Source organism: Triturus cristatus, chromosome 9 (genome assembly GCF_964204655.1).
Source record: "Triturus cristatus chromosome 9, aTriCri1.1, whole genome shotgun sequence".
NCBI classification, from domain to species: domain Eukaryota; kingdom Metazoa; phylum Chordata; class Amphibia; order Caudata; family Salamandridae; genus Triturus; species Triturus cristatus.
This window is the reverse complement of record NC_140592.1, coordinates 1,111,633,382-1,111,645,733: the sequence shown is the minus strand read 5'-3', so window position 1 is coordinate 1,111,645,733 and position 12,352 is coordinate 1,111,633,382.

The window sequence follows — 12,352 nt, the reverse complement described above, 5'->3', positions numbered from 1 at the left end:
ACAATTTCTCAGATACGTTGGCAAGTACTGACACAACCTTCTCAACCCAGGCTGGGGAAATCGCTACAGTAGACATGCAGTGGTTTCTGCTATCTGTGTTCTTTTGTTGGTAGATATGACGTGGCTGTCATCTATAACATTTCTACACTCTTGCTTTCTGGGTGTAGATTTTTTACTGACTTTCAATCCACTTCGTCTTTGCCTAGTGTGCTTTGTCTATTACTATGCAGTACATACCATTTGTATCCATGCTCATCATGAATCATGTTTTTTCCTTTTCTTATCTCAAAACAAGACCTGTAATCCTTTCACCTGTGACGAGTGGGATAGAGTGACGAGTTAATTTTTTTTAATTTGGATTCTTGCTTTTTTTTACTTTTAATTGGCTTGAATTAAAAAGAAAATTAAAAGTTTGGTAGCTTTCTCTGCTTTTTTTACTGGCTAATGATACAGGGCATGATCTAGCCTAATGTACAGAGTGATTATGGAAAAAGTGTGTTACTCAGGCTGAACTGAAGTGAAATTATGCCGCTTGAGCATGCACACCTCGTTGCGAATTATATAGTGTGACATTTAAAGAAAATTAGCAATTTGATATGCCATGTCCCATTGACTTTCAATATTTCATACCTGCTATTAGGCCAATAAATTATCCTGTGCAAAATTATATTATGCTCTCATAGTTTAAAATATTCATCCCAAGCAAACTTGGAAAGAACACAGTGTGCAAAATTATAACGTAATCGTATACTTTTAAATAACCTTATTTGTAAATAGAAAATGACAATGTACCTGTGTCCAAATACATCTTCCTAACCATGTGCTAATTAAAACGCAAGCAAATCAGTTCCTTTTTGGCTATTTCAGCAGTACGAGTATAAAATTCAAAATATTAAACTATTCAAAGGAATAGATTGATCACAAGAAGTCATCAACCCAAAACTTGTTGTGGATCTTGCAGTAAAAAATGAGTTGATTCTGCGACCTACAGCACTATAAAAATAATACCACTGGCATCTTTCACCCCATCAGCTAACAATGTGGTAGCACACACTTGGCATACTGTAAGGAAATGTGAAAACCCACACAGCTATACGAAGTGCTTCATGACATTCTCGCTGCCATCTCTGCTGGTCCAGCACCTCAGCATCCTCAGTTCCCCTAGTCGAAGACATTCGTGCGACGTCAGACCTTCGCGGATGGAGATGGTACTACGTCGCACCTTCGCGGATGGAGATGGTGCTACGGCCCACTTACTAATAGTCTGTAATGCCCCTCAAAGGAACGCGAGGCTAATGATATTTTGCATGAGGCAAATGTGCGACTAATATTTGCTTGTCTCCTGAAAGCTGAGGTGTACTATGTATGCGCTCTATATCTAGCGTTAATGCTAACTTGTATTTATTGATGCCTATAGTTATGACATTAATGTAAGAAGGCTGAGTTTGCCTAATCTGTCATTTGTTTTGTTTTTTGGAGGCACGCCTTTGTCACATAAATATATCAAAGCCAATGGGTTTTGAGTTGCTAATTCTAGACAGTGATCTTTGTTTACCTTAATACTGTCTAAAATTATCAATTCAAACACAAGGAAAGCAGAGGTTTTTTTTCGGTGAAACCAGTGCCCCAGCCTGAATGAGAAAGAGGGGACAGAGGCAGTGGCCCTACGGGGGAAGGCGGGTTTCTTCGATTTATGGTGCAGGAGTTGGACACAAAAGGATGTGTTTTTTGTCCGGTACTGATGGTGGAGCTTTGCAGTGTGGTACTCCAACTGCTCATAGCTTTAGGATGGTAGCTAGGGTCAGCAGCTATTGCATCTTCGAGCTGGGATTTGTTGTAATGCTGCTGGCTCTATAGAGACTGTCAACCAGCATGTAGGAGAGTCTGGGGCTGCTGCTGACCCCAACATGGCACCCTGAACTCACCTGCTGCAGTGCAGCAAGAAGAACAAGTATTGCTTTATGTGTGTGCACATGTGACAGAAAGATGTGTATTTTAAAGAACTAGTAACAATAGGTCTTGCGGGCAGCTGTGCTGTCAAGCTAGACCTCAAAAGAGTCTGCAGAAGTTAGCAGTGGAAGGATACAACTCAGTCAGAACCTCTGCAAGATTAAATGTTCCTAAGTAGGACTAGCATAACAGGGATGAAAGCCACTGGCTCAAGAGCAGACAACCGAGATGGACACAAAAACTGTACAATCATGAGAATGGGGCTGGTGCAAAGCCCACTCTAAGTATATGCTGTGTAGGTAAAAAGAGATCCATAGCTGATACCTAAAAAGAGAACAATTCAAATAAATAAATCTGTGCTCTTGCAGGCAGAACAGCTGAACCATGCACTTATTGCAGATGATACCTATCTTACCTTGCCAAAATACATCACGGGCGAAAGGTATCAGAGCAGCAGAAAACCTTATGATGCCCCTTCGGGGGTGATTCAGGTGCTTTATAAATAAATAAATAAATGATGAGAGTGTTTGCAACATTTCAGGAGGGAGCATGGTTCAAGGCACAGCAGAATGCTCATGGCTTTGATAGACAAAGTGAGGGGGTGGTACCACTTTTCCTCCACACAGGATCTGGCCAAAGTGAGAGAATGGAAGAGCGAGCGTTCATCACTATATATCCACTCCTATGCTGCCCTAGCCATGTTCAAGTACTTGATGCATTAGGCTTTCTGGGTACTGGCTTCTTGACAAAGTAGTCTTAATTCCTGTAGCAGCGATAAAGTGCCACAGTACCTTGAGCAACAGTGCCACAATCCATGCAGGACAGGCAGGACTTGACACGAATATGAGACGTTATTTAGCATGCCATTACTTCGCATGCTTTTACTACGCGGTTATTACTTAGCAATAACCGTTACTACGCAAGTTTTTACTTTGCATACTATTACAATGAAAGTGTTATGGTATGCGAAGTAAAAACTTACCTAGTAATAATAATGGTATGCGGTATAACGTGTCATACTACACTTAACCCTAAAACTCTACACTACACTTCACTAACACACAACACTACCCTTAACCCTAAAACACTAACCCCCCGACACTACACTGAACCTTAAAACACTACCCTAGACTTCACTAACCCACAACACTACCATAAACCCTAAATCACTAACCCCACGACACTACACTAAACCCTAAAACACTAACATCACGACACTACACTAAACCCTAAAACACTACCCTAGACTACACTAACCCACAACACTACCCTAAACCCTAAAACAATAACCCCCCGACACTACACTAAACCCTAAAACACTAACCTAGACTTCAATAACCCACAACACCACCCTAAACCCTAAAACACTAACCCAACGACACTTCACTAAACCATAATACACTACACAAGTACACAACCCTGCACTACCCTACACAGCCCCTACACGGCCCCACTTACCTCTTAACACACGTGGTTCAAATCTTCTCCCCCTTCATGCTTCCACCGGCTTCCTCCGTCAGACTCTCTTTGCAAATGTCCGCCGTGACTAGTACCCGCCCCCTACGCATGCGTTGTACAACGCATGCGATGTAACAGCATGCGTACTAAAGGGACGCTTTGTTACATCGCATGCGTACTAACGCTTGCGTAGTAACGGTACGCGAAGAAATGTCCGCGTACTAGTGGATGTTTCCCCTTGACACTGCACTTCTATGCTCTAGATTCTTTCCCATGCGTGCATGTCGAGTTTCATTGAGCTGCTGTGTATGAATTGTCAATACTAGTGAGCCATCAAAGTACAAGTCAATCAACCAATCACTGTATCTATCAAATAACTATGCTTATCTTAGATCAAGGCCATTCCAACTTTAGTTAAAGAAGTCTCATAAAACAGCAATTTTCAATATAAAAAGAACAACACAATGTCAATATCAGACAGCAAACCCCAATACAAATATCCTTTTACAGCAAATATATTTCAAAGATGATTATAACTGTATAACTTTAAATAGCTGATATAACGTGCCAGATTTACAAAGTACTTGCTCTCATCTACTTTTATAGTACTTTTAGCCAACCACTGAATTCCAATAGTGATCCAGGAGTATGCCAAGACTACTCCTATGTTGCTCTTGGAATTCCTGTGTAAGCCCGGGGTGCTACATGAGGACGTTACTCCTACTCAGAGTAAAGCTCAACAGGCACATGCATCAAAGGAAAAACCGGTCGCAAACGGGCAGATTCTCAAAATCTGCCCCTTTGCGACCGGTATTTTTGCATTTGGGATGCATCATCCCAAATGCAAAAATCGCAATTTAAGGAATCTCTAAATTGCGATTACTTAAATTGCGATTGCATTTAAGGAATCCCAAATTGAGATTCCTTAAATGCAATGCATTAAAATAAAAAGATTAGGGATTTCGCTAATAGAGGGAGCAAATTACCATGAGGTTGGACTTCATGGTAATTTGCAAAAACTTTGAAAAATGCACTTTTGTGCATTTTTCAAAGTTTCATGTTGCGCACACACATGCCCGTAGGGCATGTGTGTGTGCAACATATGTGCACAGATCAATTTCAGGGCTGCAATAGGGTGTCATTTTGACACCCTTGAAAATGCATGAGCAATTTGCGAGTACCTACTGGTACTCGCAAATTGCTCATGCAATCTCCAATTCATTCCTATGAGCCTGAAGGCCCATAGGAATGAATGGGATGGCATTCCTTAATTGCGACTCGCAATTAGCGAGTCGCAATTAAGGAATGTGTAGGAATCGCTATTTTTATAGCGATTCCCACATGCATAGGCTTTTGCAATTCCTTAATTGCGATTCCTTAATAATCGCAATTAAGGAATCGCAAATGCCTATGTTGATGCATGTGCCAGCTAGTGAATTGTGCCCTGTATGCAATACATTAGGTCCCACTCTATAGCCTGCCTCCTGCTTTGTGGGCATTGCATTAAACATTTTTGCCTCAACCCCGGGTACAAGGGTTTCCTCAATGAGTTATGCTTAGGTGACATAATGCAAAAGCTTAAGAAGGTCAACAGGACCCTATTTTGCCCCATATCCAACATAGTATCCTTCAACCTTACAATTGGATGCAGAAATCGTGGTAAGAAATGTCAAGAAAAGATAGCGCTTGCGCAATGTCACTTATTTTACAACAGCATACAACCATAAGCCTTGATCGGTCACACCGGTGAAAGAAAGAGAGAGCTGGTGAGAGAATGTAAATATCATTAACTCTGGCTAAGGCATCGAGCAGTGAAGTAGGTGTTTGGTAGTGGGGACCAGTTTTTTCCCATTCCTGGCTACCAAAGTGATATCTGAACTCCCCGCCCCCCAAATCACTGCACTCCTAGCCTTGTGAATGATGTTGCTAAAGATATCAGTATGATAAAGAATCCAAAACAACTGTGTCATGTTGAAAAATGTGTATTATTGTGAATTATAGACTGTATTTGCACACACCATATTACCGGGGACAAACATATGGGTCATAGCGCCTGACTCAACGAATATAACTTGGAAAACTGAACTATAAAAATGTCTATACTGATATAATGAGAGGGTCATTTACAATAGTCATGAAACCCCAGGTTTTGCAGACCCTGCTTTCTTAAGGCCTCAAGAATATAGGTTTAGACCACTTCGTATGTGATGACATGGGAGGAAACGCTTGTGCCAACTAGAATCTATAAACGTGTTCCTTAATCCAGAGATATTCCTTAACATCATAAAAATCGAAACTTGAATTAAAGTGCTACCTGAGAATCAATTAGCCGAGCTGAGAAGACAGGCACAGAAAGCTGCTAATAATTATCATGCAGAGAAGCACAAATGACCAATCTGAAACGTTTCAGGCCATAACAGACGCAGCAATCCATTAAATGAAGTTAGCAAATGCACATTTTATCTCTCCAATCCACTCTGTTTTATGCTTGCGGTACCTTGTTCAGACATTCAGATTCAGATTTTCAAATATATATGGGACTTTGGGCCAGATGTAGGTTGGTAATCGTTTGTGGGTGTCAAGCAGACCGCGAGGTCTGTGACTGCTTTTCATTAAAGCAATGTTTGTTTTTTTGGTTTTTAAATGCGGCCCATATTCCTTAAAGGAAAACAGGATGCAGTTCCAATTTTCAACAAGAAAAAGGAAAGATTAGCTTTTAATTTTTTAAGAGTAGGCAGTGGTCCGCGGGACCACTACCTGCTCTTAAAAATTGTTTTTACAAACATTCACAAAGGGGATGGAGTCCCTTGGAACCCCTTCCGATTTGCGAATAGGTTGGCACTAACGTGAAGTTGGTTGTAAAACGCAAATGTTTTGTGACCGTATTTTCGGTCACAAAAGATTCATACATATCTTTGCAATTTGGTATTAGGGAGAGATGCCCTAAACACGCCCCTTCCTAACACCCAATCGCAAACCCAATTTGCGATTTGGTAATAGCTGATGAATGCCTTTTCTCGTTTGCAAATACCCAATTCTGTGATCGGGCTATTTGCGAACGAAAAAAAGCTTTGTACATTTGACCCTTTGTGACGTGGTAGGCATGTTCGCAAATGATGTAATTCCTTTTAAAAGCATACACTCCCCTCAAACGAAAGTTATGCTCAGTGTCAAAGTTGATTGAACAGTGTTGCATCAATCCGGGGGAGGGTTTATAGAGAGGTAATCACACATCGCAGGATCCAAGGGGGTGCCGTTGGAGTGCAGAAATAACGCTGTGGGTTTGTTGTTACACAGCCTTTGTATCCAGACAGAATAGCATTTTACAACCTTATTCCAGCTGTTTATGCTGCATCCTGTGATTTAATATGTGCTAAATCCTTTGAGCTTATCATTGCAAATTGTGTGCACTTGCTAGGCACACATTGAACAATGTAGCTCTCCAGTATACTGGGGCACCGACACTGCTGTGGTGAACAGATGTGCGTCTGTATGAATGAAAGGTATCCATTTCACCTGGAGAAGACCCTAATGTCATAAGAGAGCGGAGGATAGACATTTCATTCATACTTTCTTACACTTGGGAACCAGTATTACTTCGTTCATGAAGGGGTCCTCTTCCTGTGCTGGTCACCAGGGAAAGTACTGAGGGTGATGAATATCTGTCTTCAGTAAACTCACCATGCAAGGAAAACATGTCAATTTTGGTGCTTTAATCTGCCTTGGAGGCGCCACGTCCCATACCATGAAAGGAAACAAAGGCTTTTCTCTAGGTACCACGGATGTTTCCAACCACTAAAGGATACTACTCCATGATTGATTTGCAACTCTTCAGTGAACTTTAAGTCACACAATGCTTAAGAGAGATCAATGTTGCCTTGGCCTTTTGGACAGTCTAATATTGCCAGATGGGCAAGCTTAAAAGGGCAGTGTGTGGGCCATTTGTAGGTTGAGCCGACGACACACTAAGCTGCCTGGTTGTGAAAGACATATTGTAGGCAAACAAAGAACATACAGGGGACTGTAGCCCAGCAGTTGCTTACTATTTGTTGGCTTTACTATCATTTTGTTTTGCCTGCTTATTATTGGATGGCTTTTCTGTCTCAGTTTGCCATTCTTGTGTCTCTTTCATGGGAGTATTGCATCTTTACCAGCTCTCTGGCTGGTCATCTTCTGTGCTTCTACCCCTTGTGTTTTTTGGTAAACTCGTTTTTCTTTTTGTTTAGTCACTCTGAAAACATTTTTTACTAACTTTCTCTTGTGTGCTTTTCACCCCCAAACGGTGTTCCTATCTTGCCCGCATATACCATTGCTCTCAGCCTTCCCCACCCCTGTGTTCCTTCATGTTGCCAGTTACATCACACAATGTCAGCTTCATTATTTTAAGCACAGGAAGACTGTCAAGTGCCCTGAATCACAGGATGTTGAGCCGAAGCACTGACTTGAACCTGGTCAGCAGCTCTGGCCATAAGGCCACATCCTCTCCTATGGATGAGATTCTACCTTCGGCTCTTCTACTTTTAGGTGAAAAGCAATTTGACTTTATTCAGAATAGAGCAAGTCAATAAAATAACTTGTTAAATACAAGATTCTTTTTTAGGAACCAACTAATCTAGTCGCTGAAAGAAACTGAAGCATGCAGTTGTACCTGTTGGCAATGGGCAGGCAATAAATGAAATGACCCAGCCAAGAAGGTATCTCCGGCCAGTTCTCCTGATGATTGGTGTAAGAAAATATGGGTGTTAATGTACATTACTTTAATTTATGTAATGCTCATTGTAAGCCATTGGGTTGGTGGCTGACTGGCGTGTGAGCCGTAGTCAAACAGCAACCTCAATCCTGTTGTGGCTGAGGCACAAACAAACCCCAAATTAACCTGTGCTCAACCCTCTGGTAGCTTGGCATACAGCGGTCAGGCTTCATTTAGAGGCAATGTGTGAAGTATTTGTGTAATACTTCAAACAGTTATACAGTCAAACAAATCCCTAAAAGGATCCAACACCAGTTTAGAAATATAGAGCAGAATTTAACAAATAAAGTAAGACCAAAATGACAAAAAAGCAATCACTTGAACCAGTGTTATGAATTTTTTAAGATTTAAGTGTCAAATAGCACCTAAAAGCGCAGAGCTCCAACTGCGACCATCTGGTCGCACAGGACCGGGTCAAAGGTACACTTTTAGGCTAACTGCGATGCAGCCAGGTCGGCTTCCATCACCAAGTTACGCCTGCTGAAGTTTACCTTCTCAAATCCATGCCATGAGTCCCATTCATGTTGGAGAGGGTCATGAGGAGTAGGGAGAGCATCATGGGAGGCTGCTGGAGTGGTGCTAAGAGCAGGATGGGGGTCATGGATGGGCATTGGTGAAGCTTCACGCTGGTTGTCCCCCGATATCAGTCGATGCTGTAGCATATAGAACCAGCTGCTGGAGTTTCGCATTGAACTGTGGTGCGAGCAGTGAGGTCTTTGTGCGAACGGGCCCGCTTGCAGTCGTGAAGAGTCCAAAAGCTTGATTAGAGCTCCTTGATCCATACCAAGTGTTCAGGACCTGAAGGACACTACTTGGGGTCAGGAACTTACTTCAATTGAGTCCAAGGGATGTTGCAGGATTTTGGGGAGCCTTATATGTTCTTGGTGCTCAGATCAGGAGGCCAGCAGACTAGCCTTGGAGTCAATCTGGAGTCCTGGGTTCAAGGGTGAAGTTGTAGGTCTAGTTCTCCCTTCACCCAGGCAAGAGGGCAGCAGGGCAGCAGTTTTTCAGAGCAGCAGTCCAGCAGAGTGGCAGTCATTTTAGCAGCACAGCAGTCCTTCATCCTGGCAGAGTATCCACAGGTGCATAAGTGTATTGAAGAGTTGGTGTCTAAGGTCCAGTATTTATACCCACTTGTGTCTTTGAAGTGGGGCGAAGCTTCCAGAGGCATGCCTTCGAATTGAACAGGCACAGTGGATTCCTGGCCCCGGCTCCAGGCTAACTATAGGGGGTATGCAGTACTTTCCGTGGAGACAGGACACAACCTTATGATAAGTGTATGAGGGGCTGGGCCCAGCTCCTCCCACTTATCCTGCCAGTGATGACCCATCTAGTCGTACATAAGCTTCCCAATGTGGGTGGCTGTCTAGGAGGAATACACAAACCTTCTGTCACCCATACCCAGTCACGTAACCCAGAGACAGGCCACCGCCACCAAATGGCTAAGGCAAGAAAATGACAATTTTGTGGCATTTTCAAAAATTGCAATTTAAATACAACTACACCATAAGTTAGGATTTTTCAATAGAATTCCAGAGATACCAAACATGAATTGGTTACTTAGTCCCATTTGGAAATTACACTTATGAAATTTAATAAAATAACTCCAGTGTTACCATATGGGAGAGGTTGGCCTTGCAGTAGAGAAAAACAAATTCAAGAGTTTTTTGCTACCAGGACATATAAACCTCAAAAGAACATGTCCAGGTTTTCAAATACACTGCACCCTGCCCTTTTGGCTGCACAGAACCTACTTTAGGGGTGACTTATATATATATATATTAAAAAGGAAGGTTTGGGCCTGTCAAAAGGGATACTTTGCCAGTTTGAACTGGCAATTTAAAGCTGCACTCATGCAGGCTGTAACATATTTAAAGTGCGAAGTAACTGGGTGGCACAATCAGTGCTGCAGGCCAACTCATAGAGTTTAATTTACAGGCCCTGGGCATTGGGAGTGCCACTTTATGAGGGTAAACTAAATATGCCAATTGGGTATGAGCCAATCTAACATATTTTAAGGAGAGAGCATAAGCACTTAAGTACCCAATAGCAGTGCCAAGTCAGCAAAAACAGGAGGCCTTAGGCAAAAAGTTAGGGGAAACCCAGGCCAAGGATGCCAGGTCTTACACTCATAGTCTGCACCTTCTTTACTTTGTAACAAGAGATGGTCTTCCTCCCCATTGACTGTGCCCTCTTTTTTTATAAGAAATACACTCAAATACTGTCTATAGTTCCCTCAAGCCTGATATTCTGAGTACAATCCAGTGAGTGACCAGTTCAACAAGCTTGCAAATGCTCCTTGCTGTCTTATTTTGGAGAAAGTTGCTTAACTGTACATACTTGTAGTTCTGTCACACACATCGAACATGGTAGATGCTGATCATTTCTGTTTGTATATAACGGCATTGTTTGCAATGTGTTTTCCAAGCTGTCCAGCAGTGTAGCAGCACACAATGCTCTTGCGTGATTATACATAATTTAAAGTAAATATCCCTTAAGTGTCCCTTTACTAACCCCACCCACTGTTCAATGCTGCTTTTTAGGTCTCGTGTCTGTTGTGAGACATTTTGTTACCTTACAGTGGGCTTAGAGTTCGCCCTTTAATTTAACATTGCTTGGCTTCATTGTTACTGTCACTTGCTGGATTTTAATTCCAATGTGTCTGTTTCTGCTTTCCTTCCTTTTCTTGTGTTTGTTCCTCCCCTGGAGCATGGAGTCTTGACTATGTCCGTCCCCTGTTTGCTTTTTCAGGTGCTACCTTTTTATTTTTGATCAAACAATCTACTATAGTGCATGTGTTTTCTGTCCACCTCCCATGTATACTTCTCTCCCCTTTTTGTTCCTCCCCAGAGCCCTCCCACTCCCTCCATTGTCCATGTGCTTCCCTTAGCCCTCAGCTCCTCCTGCCCACCCTCTGTCTTCGGTGTGCTTCACCAGCACCTCCCTCCCACCCTTCATTGGCTGTGTGCTTGCCCCAACCCGTCCTGCCCATCTTCCCTTGTCCATGTGCTTGCCTCAGTCCCTCCCCACCACCCTCCATTGTCCATGTGATTGCCCTAATACCTGCCGCCCACATACTGATACCCATGTACTTGCTGCAGCCTCACCCACCTGATCTCTGCTGTCTGTGTGATTGACCCAGCCCCTCTCAACCACCCTCCATTATCCATGTGCCTGCCCCAGCACCTTCTGCCAATGTTCTGTTGTTCGTGTGCTTATCCTATCCCCTTCCACCCACCTCCCATTGTCCATGTGTTTGTCCCATCCCCTCCCGTCCACTCTCCAATGTCAGTGTGCTTCCCCGTCCTTACTTGCCAGTCCTCTTCCTCACCAGTATCCTTCTCTACCACCCACCCTCCCTCCTTCTTACCTCATTTCCCCAACCCACTCTACATTTGCAAGGGAGTGGGATGGAGTGTGTGAGAGAAGGCTGATGGTGGAGGGAGAGTACGGGTGCGAAGTGATGGGGAGCACACAGGTAAGATAACAAAAACATACTGTAACATGGCCAGCATTAGCACTTGCCATGTCATTGTGCTTTTTCTCAACTATTTTTAGCCATGCTGCACAGCAGCTTGACTGTTGTGAGGCATGGTAAACAAATCATTACCAAAGACGAGATCTATTTGATTTGACTATGCTATTTTTTGGTCGCCTGGGCAGTGACATGACACATAAAAACAGCCCACAAACTGGGCCTTTCTAGCTGGGTCCTTTTTCAGTGCCAGACTGTCAGAGGTCAGGAAAGCCAGCCCAAAACAGATTGGATTAGATCATTTATACTTTTCGAAAAATATATTTCAGACTGGAATTTATTGACGCCTCTTTCAGAGCATAACAAAATATCTAGTTCCAATAGCTCCACCAATCTCCAATGTCAACACATCATCTAGATCACTCTAGCAGATACTACAGAACAGAATCTGCTTACTAGCACCATCACAGTGCTTCGAATTCCATAGCAGTTGCTGAGCAGGCCTCCGGCATTCTCCAGCTCAGTCCCAGATCAACGGAAGCCTCACGGACCCAGCACATGCCATGTTGAAAGGAAGGATACATGGAGCCTAGGATGCAAGTTTCAGGATGCTGGAAGACAGTTCCTCTCCGTAATGAGTTAAAACATACAAGTTGTGAAAAAATGTGATGTAGATGTAAGTTTATGTAAATGATTCATTGTAAAGATAACTTACAACT